This window comes from Haliaeetus leucocephalus, unplaced genomic scaffold (assembly GCF_000737465.1).
Source record: "Haliaeetus leucocephalus isolate CR32 unplaced genomic scaffold, Haliaeetus_leucocephalus-4.0 Scaffold406, whole genome shotgun sequence".
NCBI classification, from domain to species: Eukaryota; Metazoa; Chordata; class Aves; order Accipitriformes; family Accipitridae; genus Haliaeetus; species Haliaeetus leucocephalus.
The window spans coordinates 5677834-5687759 of NW_010972842.1; positions in this window are offsets into that span (position 1 = coordinate 5677834).

A 9926-nucleotide genomic window follows, 5' to 3' on the forward strand; every position below is an offset into this window, starting at 1 on the left:
TGTGCTCATTAACCATCGCCAGACGCAGCCAGACAGAAAGGCAGGCTGATGGATCCGGACCAAGGCCGGGCTTATCTGATCTCAAGCCGCAAAGCCTATCCTGGGTTAACGACGTGAAAAACCAGCCGATCCCCATCACTAAGCCGACCCTGCCGTGAGATGTGCCCAGAGACCTCGCAGTCACTCGCAGAACCAACCGTGGGTGGACGAACGAGGTCCCGCACGGATCCAACCCCGTGAAATCAAAGCTGCATCTGCAGCTCCTGCAGCAGGGGAAATAAAAAAAAAAAAACCAACAAAAAAACCAAACCAAACCCCCAAACCTGCTTAAACTCCAGCAAATTAACCAGCTCCAATCCTTCCACACCCCATTTCCCTTCCATAAGCAGTTTCGCTGGTTGTACCACCTCCGTTCTTAAACTGCTAAGTTGTTTTGAGGTCAAAGTTGGCCTATCACTTGGATGAACTAGAGATTTTGTCAGAGCTTTTGTCAGTGCCGGCTTTACAAGACCCAGACTGTTTCTATTCTGTTTGTTGGACTGAGCAGACCCCATCTGGTGGCCAGCTGAACATCTGCCAACTCCATTCATCATTAATCAAAAATGGAAATGTCAGGAATAATGTTTATTCTTCCCCACTACACGACTGAATTAAATACCAACAATTTGCATATATTGTCTACTCCTTTTCCAGGGGTGCCTGACCTTTTCTCAGTAGTTCCCCGCAGCGAGGGCTCACCGCGTCTGCACAGCACATTGCAAAAAGGAGAATCTCATTTGGGGACTTCTGCAACACAACCAACTCAGCGGCTGCAGATGAGTTTGCAAAGTTTTCCTGACCTAGAGCCTACCGAAGCCAAAGAAGAGACGCTCCCTGACTTTACCGGGTAGTCAAACTGTCCCCGATCTTGCTAACATTTTCCCTGACACTGAAGTGTTTGAGGGCCTACAGAGATAGTTGGCTGCACTGCTCTTTTCTCCCTGGATTTTTCTGGCTTGAGCACAGAAACTACTATATTGTTCTGGGCAATGCACTTACAGATTATCAGGCCAAAAACAACCATTGCGATCTTCTAGCCTGAACTCATGTGGTCATACGATTTTCCTGAAATTACTGTCTGTGTGAACAAAACATTTGATTTTGATTTAAAAGTACCAGCAATGAAAAACCCACTACAACTCCTGTTAAATCCACTATAGCCCTTGTTCAATTGTTTCAAGTAGTCAATCATTTTAAACTTTTTTTTTTTTAAATCTCGGATTGCTGCATTTCAGTGCTCAAATGCTGGATGGTACCATTCCCTTGAATGTTAGGCTTAAGAACCAGCTATCGTAACTCCCCCCAGGCATTCGCAAATTCTGAAAGTCATTCCTTAACTATCTCCTTTGATTCAGGCTACTTTCCACAAGAACAAATGTGTTGCTATGATTTTTTTTTTTTTTACACAACAAATATGACAGCATACATACTTGTTATCTGAAGCATAAACTATGCTACAGAAGTTGCCTTAAAAAAAAAAAAGCTAAAAAAAGACAGGCACAAACCAACTTGCCCTTTCAGGCATGTTACAAATTCTTGACTGTGGCTGGGTAGAGCTGATCCTTCAAAGAACTGGATGCTTCAAGGGACCTGTAATGGATATAGGTCCTTTTGCCCTAAGGTATTAGCACAAATTTAGCCTAGGTAACAACTTTCCTGTACTACTGACCAGGCCAGGGGTGTTCTTCTGGCCTGTAAGAAATACCCTCAGCTGTATCAGCGTGGTTTCCCAGTTTGCAATTATCCACATCAGGGAACATCCCCTGAGATAACACTGGTAATTGCTACCTTTGTTGGCAGTCACAGAAGAGAGACCAAGGAGCAGAAAACGCATTAACCTCTTGTGCTTCAGAGGCGGCTTCTCTGGGTAAGACAGTGGCATAACACCCACCTCTCAAGCCCAATTAGTTCTGTGGATAAACAGAAGAGTTCATCCTCTACATCATCACCCTTTAATGATCACCACCTCCACTGCAAGAGTTTTAATTAAGGATCATGTCACCTGTTCATTTAAAATAAAAAGTCACGAGTCAGCTATGAAAGGTGAAAGTATGCAGTAAGGTGAATGGAAGCTAGAACAACAACAAAAAAATATCTGAGTAATAATTCTTCTAGACAAGTCAATGAGAAACCTATTCAAAATAAACCAGGTTTCCTGTTTTGAAACAAAACCAACCAATAAAGGTTTTCCATGTTTCCAATCGCACACAAGGAACCCACAGAGCAGGAATTACAACTGCTCCCCAAGGGTTTAGGCACAAATCAAAGCCCACCTAGCGCAGGCGGATCCAGCCCTTCAGGAATCTGAGGGACAACGACCGGACCAGGTACGGTCCTGTCTGCAGGCTACGGTGCAGGGAGCTCTAGGACCTGTTCACAGCACCAAGGTCCTCTCCACCTTCAGTGGTCCCAGGTCTATGCGCCCTTGAGGGAGTGAAGAGGCCAGGCTAAGGGATGCGGTTTCACCAGGGTCTGAACTGATCTACTGGAAAACCCAACCCAGTGAAAAAAACACCAGTTTAGTTCCTTGGATCTGCTGGTGTTAGCACAAGGAAAAAACAGGACCAGCTCCAAGGAGGCTGGACTGCCATGGAGCTGTGGGCTCAGCTGTCCATTTCGCTCCCTCTCTCCTCTGGATGAACAGGGAGTTGGGGGCCTTGCAAACACAAGGGCAAGGGGGTCTTGCTCAGCTGATGCGTAAACGGCCTGACCTCCAAGACCACTTTACGGAACACTCCAATACAAGTGAAATTTAACTACATTCACCTTGGTGCATTCAGATACCCCTGTGGACATTCACCCTCATCTCTAGATATTTGAATGTCTTGTCAAACCTGGCCCTGGGCCTCCTCTCGCAGGTTAAGAGCATCAGTGTGGAAGTAGGTGCCTTCGTAGGTGGGAACCGTTTGCACAGTTCTACCACTACACATGACCCCTAGGAGACACCTGACACGCTGGATGCCCCTGAAGCAAAGCTGAAGCCTGGAAGGAGCCTAATGGGCCACCAGAGCAAGGCCACCTTTCTCTGTGCTGCTCCGCACCTACAGCCATGGGTGAAACCTCCTCGTGCTCTCCCCGTTCAGCACCGATTCCTCCTGCCCACCCAAACAGGGGGAGTTTGGCACCAACAGTGGATCACCACGTGCTGCTGGGAGCAGAGGCAGACCAGTCCCCTTTCTGATGCATCGGGGCCTCTCGACTGTGTTGCTGGCTGGCGCCTTTCTGTATTTTCTTTTTTGAGGCTGCAAAGAAAGGGCACAGAGGCAGCACCTCATGAGTTCTGACGGCTCCAAAGTCTGGATCTTTTAAATAACATTTAAAAACACAGAGAAAACCAGCTCTGTAGGAGATGTGCAGGCAATAGACAAGAGATGATATGCAACAGAGAGGGAGAGCTATGGGGCTTAAAAGGCAGCATGCATGTGAAACGCAACGTTTAAAAAATATGGGTAAGACAACTTTTGCCCAGCACAGGTTTGTGACTGAGTCAGGGTGCTCAGTTTCCACTCTCTTTGCTGCATTGCCTGTGATCCTAACAGTCTGCCCTCTGCCTGCCTCAGTGTCAATGGAGCAGTGACAATGCACCAAACAACTTTAGAAAGCAAGGGAAAACATCCAATGGAAATATTAACATCAGAAAACAAATCAGGAGACAATCAACTAGCACTAGACAAGTAACAATAATTAAAAAAAATGCCCATTTTTATTTTCACCTGCCAAACAATAGCACAGGGATCTGCCGAGGCATCCAGCAACCAGGCATCAAGGAAGGCAACAGCACCTGGACAGCTTGCTACAGAGAGCTACACCAGCTACCACAGGCACGCAGACTGGCCAGCTTCAGCGACTGCGTGTTGGGAATGAACGTCTAAGAGAGGTTTATTTTATTTCCTTTTCTTAACGCTCTCAGTGTTGAAGACCAACACACCTTTTAAAACTGCGATCCTTCTTTGCTTCAGCAGCAAAGAATTAAAGTTTCATTAAAATGCCCTTCCTTGTTGGATCGGGCTAGGACTTGCTCCTGAACCAACAGGTCTGTTGCCATATCTGGAAACTCGTAACCCCACAGGCTTTTCTGAAGACAGTAATCTTGATTTTATCGTAATTGGCTCCACGCAGCCCACAGTCGCGCAGGGCAGAGGTAACCGCCCGGGTGCCCACAATACCACTGCAACCGCCAGCTGACAGGCGCGAGCGTGGCTCTCCTACCCACATCGACACCCTCGGTTAATTAGCACCCTGTTTCCCAGGCTGCACAAGGCACAACGAAATGCGTTGCAACAACATGCGCCTGCAATGCTTTGCCGGTAGCAGAGGCTGACGCAGGGTGGAATCGCTGCCTGGGTTTTTAATAACACCCCAGCACAAACACCATTATGCAACGGGGAAGGTGTTGCAGAGCTGGTGCTAATGCACTGTTTGCTTATTGAGGGACTTTTCAGGCAGGTATTGTGCCAAAGCCTGTGTGGATGATGAATGATGTCACTCTTATCTGTGTCGAGCTCCATTCTCAGGCCTTGCCCCTGAAGAACTCCTCACAACTTATCTAAATTGGTTTGGAAATTGGTTTAGATTAAAAAATAAAATGGTGCAAGCTCTGTGGCTCTTCTACTGTGGTCCACGCATATACACACATGTGAAGGGATACTCACCCCAGGAGCGGGGCATCCATGTAAAGAAACTAATACTTAAACTAATATTTAAATTAGTATTTAAAAACAAATTTCAAACCCTTTGTGAGTACAGTTTTGTTGCGTGAGTAATGCTTCGGTTACACTCAGGCTGCCCTGTCTCTGATGATGCTTTTTAACAGCCTAAACTTAGGGGAAAAAAAACCCAGGGGATTGAGTTTAAGTGAAGGCAAAGTTTGACTTGGAAGATTACTACTGCTGCTGCAGCATTATATCCAGAGAAAACAAAATTCAGTTTTAAGCCACAGATGAGATTTGCAAAAGGTTTGTGGTAACCTTCTCTTGCTTAAAATCTGCAGGGAAAATCTAGCAGTCACTGAAGCAGGTACCCAGCAGAGCACTATGCTGCCATTTTCCAGAAGCCATACCCACAGCATGCTACAAACACAAGGGAGAGAACAATGCTTAGATTCACTGTTAGTTTATTTTACCAAATTAATCTCACAGGCCATCCTCAAGGCAGACAGTGATGCAAAGAGGATGTAAAAAATGTCAGGTGGATAACTAGATACATTCCACCTTTATTAGCTTTCTGTAGTGCAGCAGTTGCAAGAGAAAAAGAGAGACTACCAGATTGATGAGCTGTCAAGACTGAAGGCCACAAAACTCTACCAAAAGGCATCACCAAAAAAAGGTAAGTGTTTCAGTCTTTTGCATAGGAAGATCAATGGCTAAATAATTATCCCAGCCAGGTAAGCCTGGGAACAGTCTTCTCACTTCTTGCTCAGCAAACAAAAACCTATCTCAAAGCTGGGCAGGCTTCTACCTCAACAGAGGTTCATCACTCTTCTATCCACCCAGCTCATGCTCTCTGCTACTGCTGTTACTGTAGCTTTCTTGATTTGTATAAGGTTTCTTTTTTCTTCATGCTTAAGAAGGCTTGTCATGGGCTAGGCAGCATCCAAATGACACCCTGACCCGAGACACTAATGCATAGTTTTACAATGAGTTTCCATGCTTTGTCGCTGCCTTAAAACAGAAGGGATACTAAAATCTCCTCCTTCCCCTTCTTCTTCTCTCCTACCCCCCCAAAAAGAAGAAAAAAAAAAAGAGAAGAAAAGAAGTCCTCCACCTAACTGACGTTCCTTCTATGAGAGCTATGAAGGTTTCCCCCTCACTCCCATGACTTTTGAATGCGTTAGAAATCTCCACAAGCTGGCATCTTGCTAGAAAATTTCCCACTGTCTTGTTTCCCAATGGAAGTGCTGTAACGTAACCCATTACCCCAAAATGGGCACCAAACCAGCCTCTATTTACATGCCTGGGCAAATAAAAACCAATGTTAAGGGGGTTTTGCCCTTAGTACAAACTTCACCTTACTAACATTAATCTAACTGTGTATGACCAAATAAGATGTGGGGTAAACATGCAAGGTTTAAGCTTGCTGTCTCTTTTCCTAGGAGGGTTATGATTCAGCACGTTTTCTGGGAAACCCGAACAGGCTTTCCACTGAACAGAGTGAGGAATGATGATTTGGGAGGTTACATACTCCCCCCCCCCCCCCCCCCCCCCCCCCCCAAGTATGATTAGTTTTTTCTCTGCTGGTTTAGCTCCCAGAACTGGTTTATTGCAGGATGACTTGAGCGCAATTGTCAGTATTAGGGAGGGGATGGGAAGAAAGCCCAGAGGGAGGGTCCCACTCCTGGTCAGTAGCTAGCTATTAAAACTACACTGATACATCAAAACCACATCAAAAGGCAGCCAGGGAAGATGGCTTCACCAGCACTTCTCTCAATTGCCTGCCAAGTGCCCTTGGGATTATGGACACACAGGTATGAACAGAGGAGAAAGATTAGGCAAGAAGTGCTAGATCAGTAAAAACCCCAGACCTAGTAGAGTCACGCAGTCCAAAGGCATTTGCAAGAGTCAAATTTCTCCTCCAACTATTCCCTTCACCACAGACCTAGATGCTTAGGATTGGGTGATTGGAGACATAAAGTGTTCCTTTCCTTCTCTTCATCTCCACTGCACTTGAAATTCAAGGCCAAGTGTCTGTTCCAGATGCAAGTTATGCCTGGTTTTCAGCGGGAAATAGTGAAGATCTCAGTTAAATATTCAAATAGAAATCCAGTTACTTATGTTTCTTAGCCAGCAGTCATTACCCTTTCCACACCAACTGGCAAGATATTTAATTGTTACTACAACAGGGAAAAACAGTTTAAGTCCCCTAAATATCAAGCTTCACTTCATCGCCAACATGACATTACTATAGACAAGTCTGGAGCCTCCAATATGTGTGTCTTTCCTTAACTGTATTTATAGAAATCTTTGCAGAATAAGCATATTTTCAGAGTAAAAGATTTTACATTATTCATAGTAATGAAAGTCCTTATGTATGAAGCACACAGTACAACTGAAGATTGTTTTAAGAACACTCAACTGGCACTCTTGACATGAGTGACCTTTGTACAAGCATCCATTTATCCTTAAGTCCTTACGGTACTGTCAGCTGCTGAAACAGCAACTGCTTGACAATACCTGACACCTGATACTCAGCTGGCAGCCTCCAAGCTTTAAGCTACACCCACCTGGGCTTGCCAGCATGTCCCAGCTTTTCTTACCAGTTTGCTCAGGAGGATGGATTCCTTTGGATGCGTAGCCTTGAAGTAATAATGCCTGCCTTTGAAAGAGTACCAGAATTTAATGGAAGTGAACAAGTGCGATTGCAATCTATGGCCATAGACAACGCACGCTTCTCGAACAGACAACCTCCACCCCCATTTTTAAGAATATATTTACATTCAGCCACTACGAAGTGAAGTACTTCATCGTTGCTATGAGTTCCAACATCAGAGGTTGAGGGAATGTCCTCAAGTGTCAGGCCACTTTCACAGAGATAGTTCAGGATTAAATTCTGCAGTTTCCAAGGAAGAAGTTCAATCATTTTCAGGATGAGACAGCAGAAAAACATCCAACCTTTCCACTACATAATGCTTCAGTATCTTTTAAACAGGTTTTGAAAGCAAATATTTGAGGTAGCAATGTGAACTCAGGGCAAAACCCCAAATTGCCACAAATCAGGTTTTGTTAAGTAAAACCTGTGAATATCAGAGCTGCTTGATCTGGCTTCAGATATGTCTGACAGGTGATTTGTCAAGACATGGCATTTTTACAGGTCTGAGAAATGGCAATTGTCACATACAGAGTCTATAAAAAGTCCTGAGAATATTCATGTATGTTTAGGGTTAGTTTAAGTTTTCAACAATTTAGTACCTTTAAACTTGTGTATTTTCCTGACTTGCTTTCTTGTCTACAACAATTATTGCTGAGACAAGATTAACTCTTAGACAATTAGTAAGCAGAGGAGAGATGAGAATAAGGGTTTCACAACAGCCATATACACATGACTCTCCAGCTTGATGTAATCTTTGGATTTTTGTGTTACACACACATCCCTCCCTCCTCAGTCATCATCTACTTTCTCTTCTGTGGTACTCCTTCATAATTCTCCTTCCCTGATATGCAGAACTAATGAGTCAGTGATAATTCAGTGATAATGACATTGTTTTTGTAAATGCAATCAATTGACAACTGGCCTGGACTTTACTTCCACATCGTAACAAGAACTAGAGTGTTCTGAAGGTACTCTGAACCTTGCACCAGCCAAATTTTAAAACAAGAAACACTTTTTCCAACAAAGAGCAGGGTGGGGATTTGGGCAAAGAATCACTTTTTAGGTTTGGATGACTGGCTTTCATCAGCAGATATCCCCACACACACCTCCAGACTGGTGTAAGCTCCATTCACAGAAAGAGGACCTTAACAGATTACTAGTGTGCACATTAAAGAAAAGAAAAGAAAAAAAATAAAAGGTTTAAAAAGACAATCTAGTTAAATTAGCTCCAGTTTCATTAAGGAGACTTCAGTTACTGAATGGAGAATCCTGACCTTGTTTTGAGCACTGCCACTGCTTTCTCAACCAGCTTGGTGCCATTATGCAGTCGGATTAGAAAGTCCTTCCATGATCAATTCTTGGTGTGCTTATCAGATAATATCTAAGATTTGGCAAGACTTAGTTACCACACAAAGGTCCAGAGAGGTGCCCGCTCAGCGGGAGTGAAACCAGCTCTCGAAGAATTTTACGTAGCCTGTTTGCACCACATTAAACTACAGAAAATAAGGAATGTCGATACCAATACAGACTGGCTCTGTGTCAGGACCACAGAGCCTCCAGTGTTACTCGGCTTCCTCTTGTAAATGAGGTTAAGGCTGGATTTACTTCTTCTCTATGCATCACAGCGGGAAGAGTATTCTTGGAGAAATCTGCATAGCCAAAACCAGCCTGTAGTGCAGGGTTAGAAGCATGCACTTGGCACTGTCTGAAGTACCCAAGCAGGTGATGACTTGTGAAAATTGCAGCTAGATCAACTCCTGCTTGGTACCATGAGACTATGCCACCATCACTGATTGATTCTTCAAGACATGAATGATCGAGTGGCATCAGCTGTGCCACTGGAACAACCCACCTGCAAGAGGAACAGCAGCCTTCACGAACGAGGAAGAGGAAGAATGCCGGGGTAAGTGGAAGAGGATGGCTAGTACTCTACAGCTTAGATGCTAAAAAAGACCTTTGTACCTAATTACGACCTTATTACTCAGCTGCCACAACTGCAATGGGCAGGTTGCCTCCTCTTGATTTCTCTAATCTACAGAAGACAGTGGAGCTAATGTAAAAAGGTCAAAAAACTGAATCAATACGCTGATCATCCCAGCAGTGGATTGTCAATGGAGAACTATTAGCACGCAGTGAAAATGACTGAGGTAAGTTTAGGAGATGCAGTTATCTGTAGTTTTTCCCCCATTAAGCCTTGTAACTCTCTCAGTGAGAATTTAAGAGCATATATACTTCAACTTCTGTGTGAAGTTAATAACTGCACAAGAGACAAACAGTGGAACAAGCCATTCACATCTTGTACTATCAACAAATAAATGCTGGAGAGCAAGTTTTTGGATCCAACTATTACCTCTAATTACACCTATCTCTATGAATAAATGAAAACTAGTTTGCATTTTTTCCCTGATCATTAGCCTCATTTACATAAGTGTTATGAGGCCAGTTCTTTATCCATTAGCGTGAATTAAGCGATACCCTGCTGGGTGCAGGACTGTTCAGACATGCTGACTGCGGAGCAGCTGCTCTCCTCCTTTGGTATTGAATGTTGATTAGCATCATAGCACATTGACACACTGCAGGGC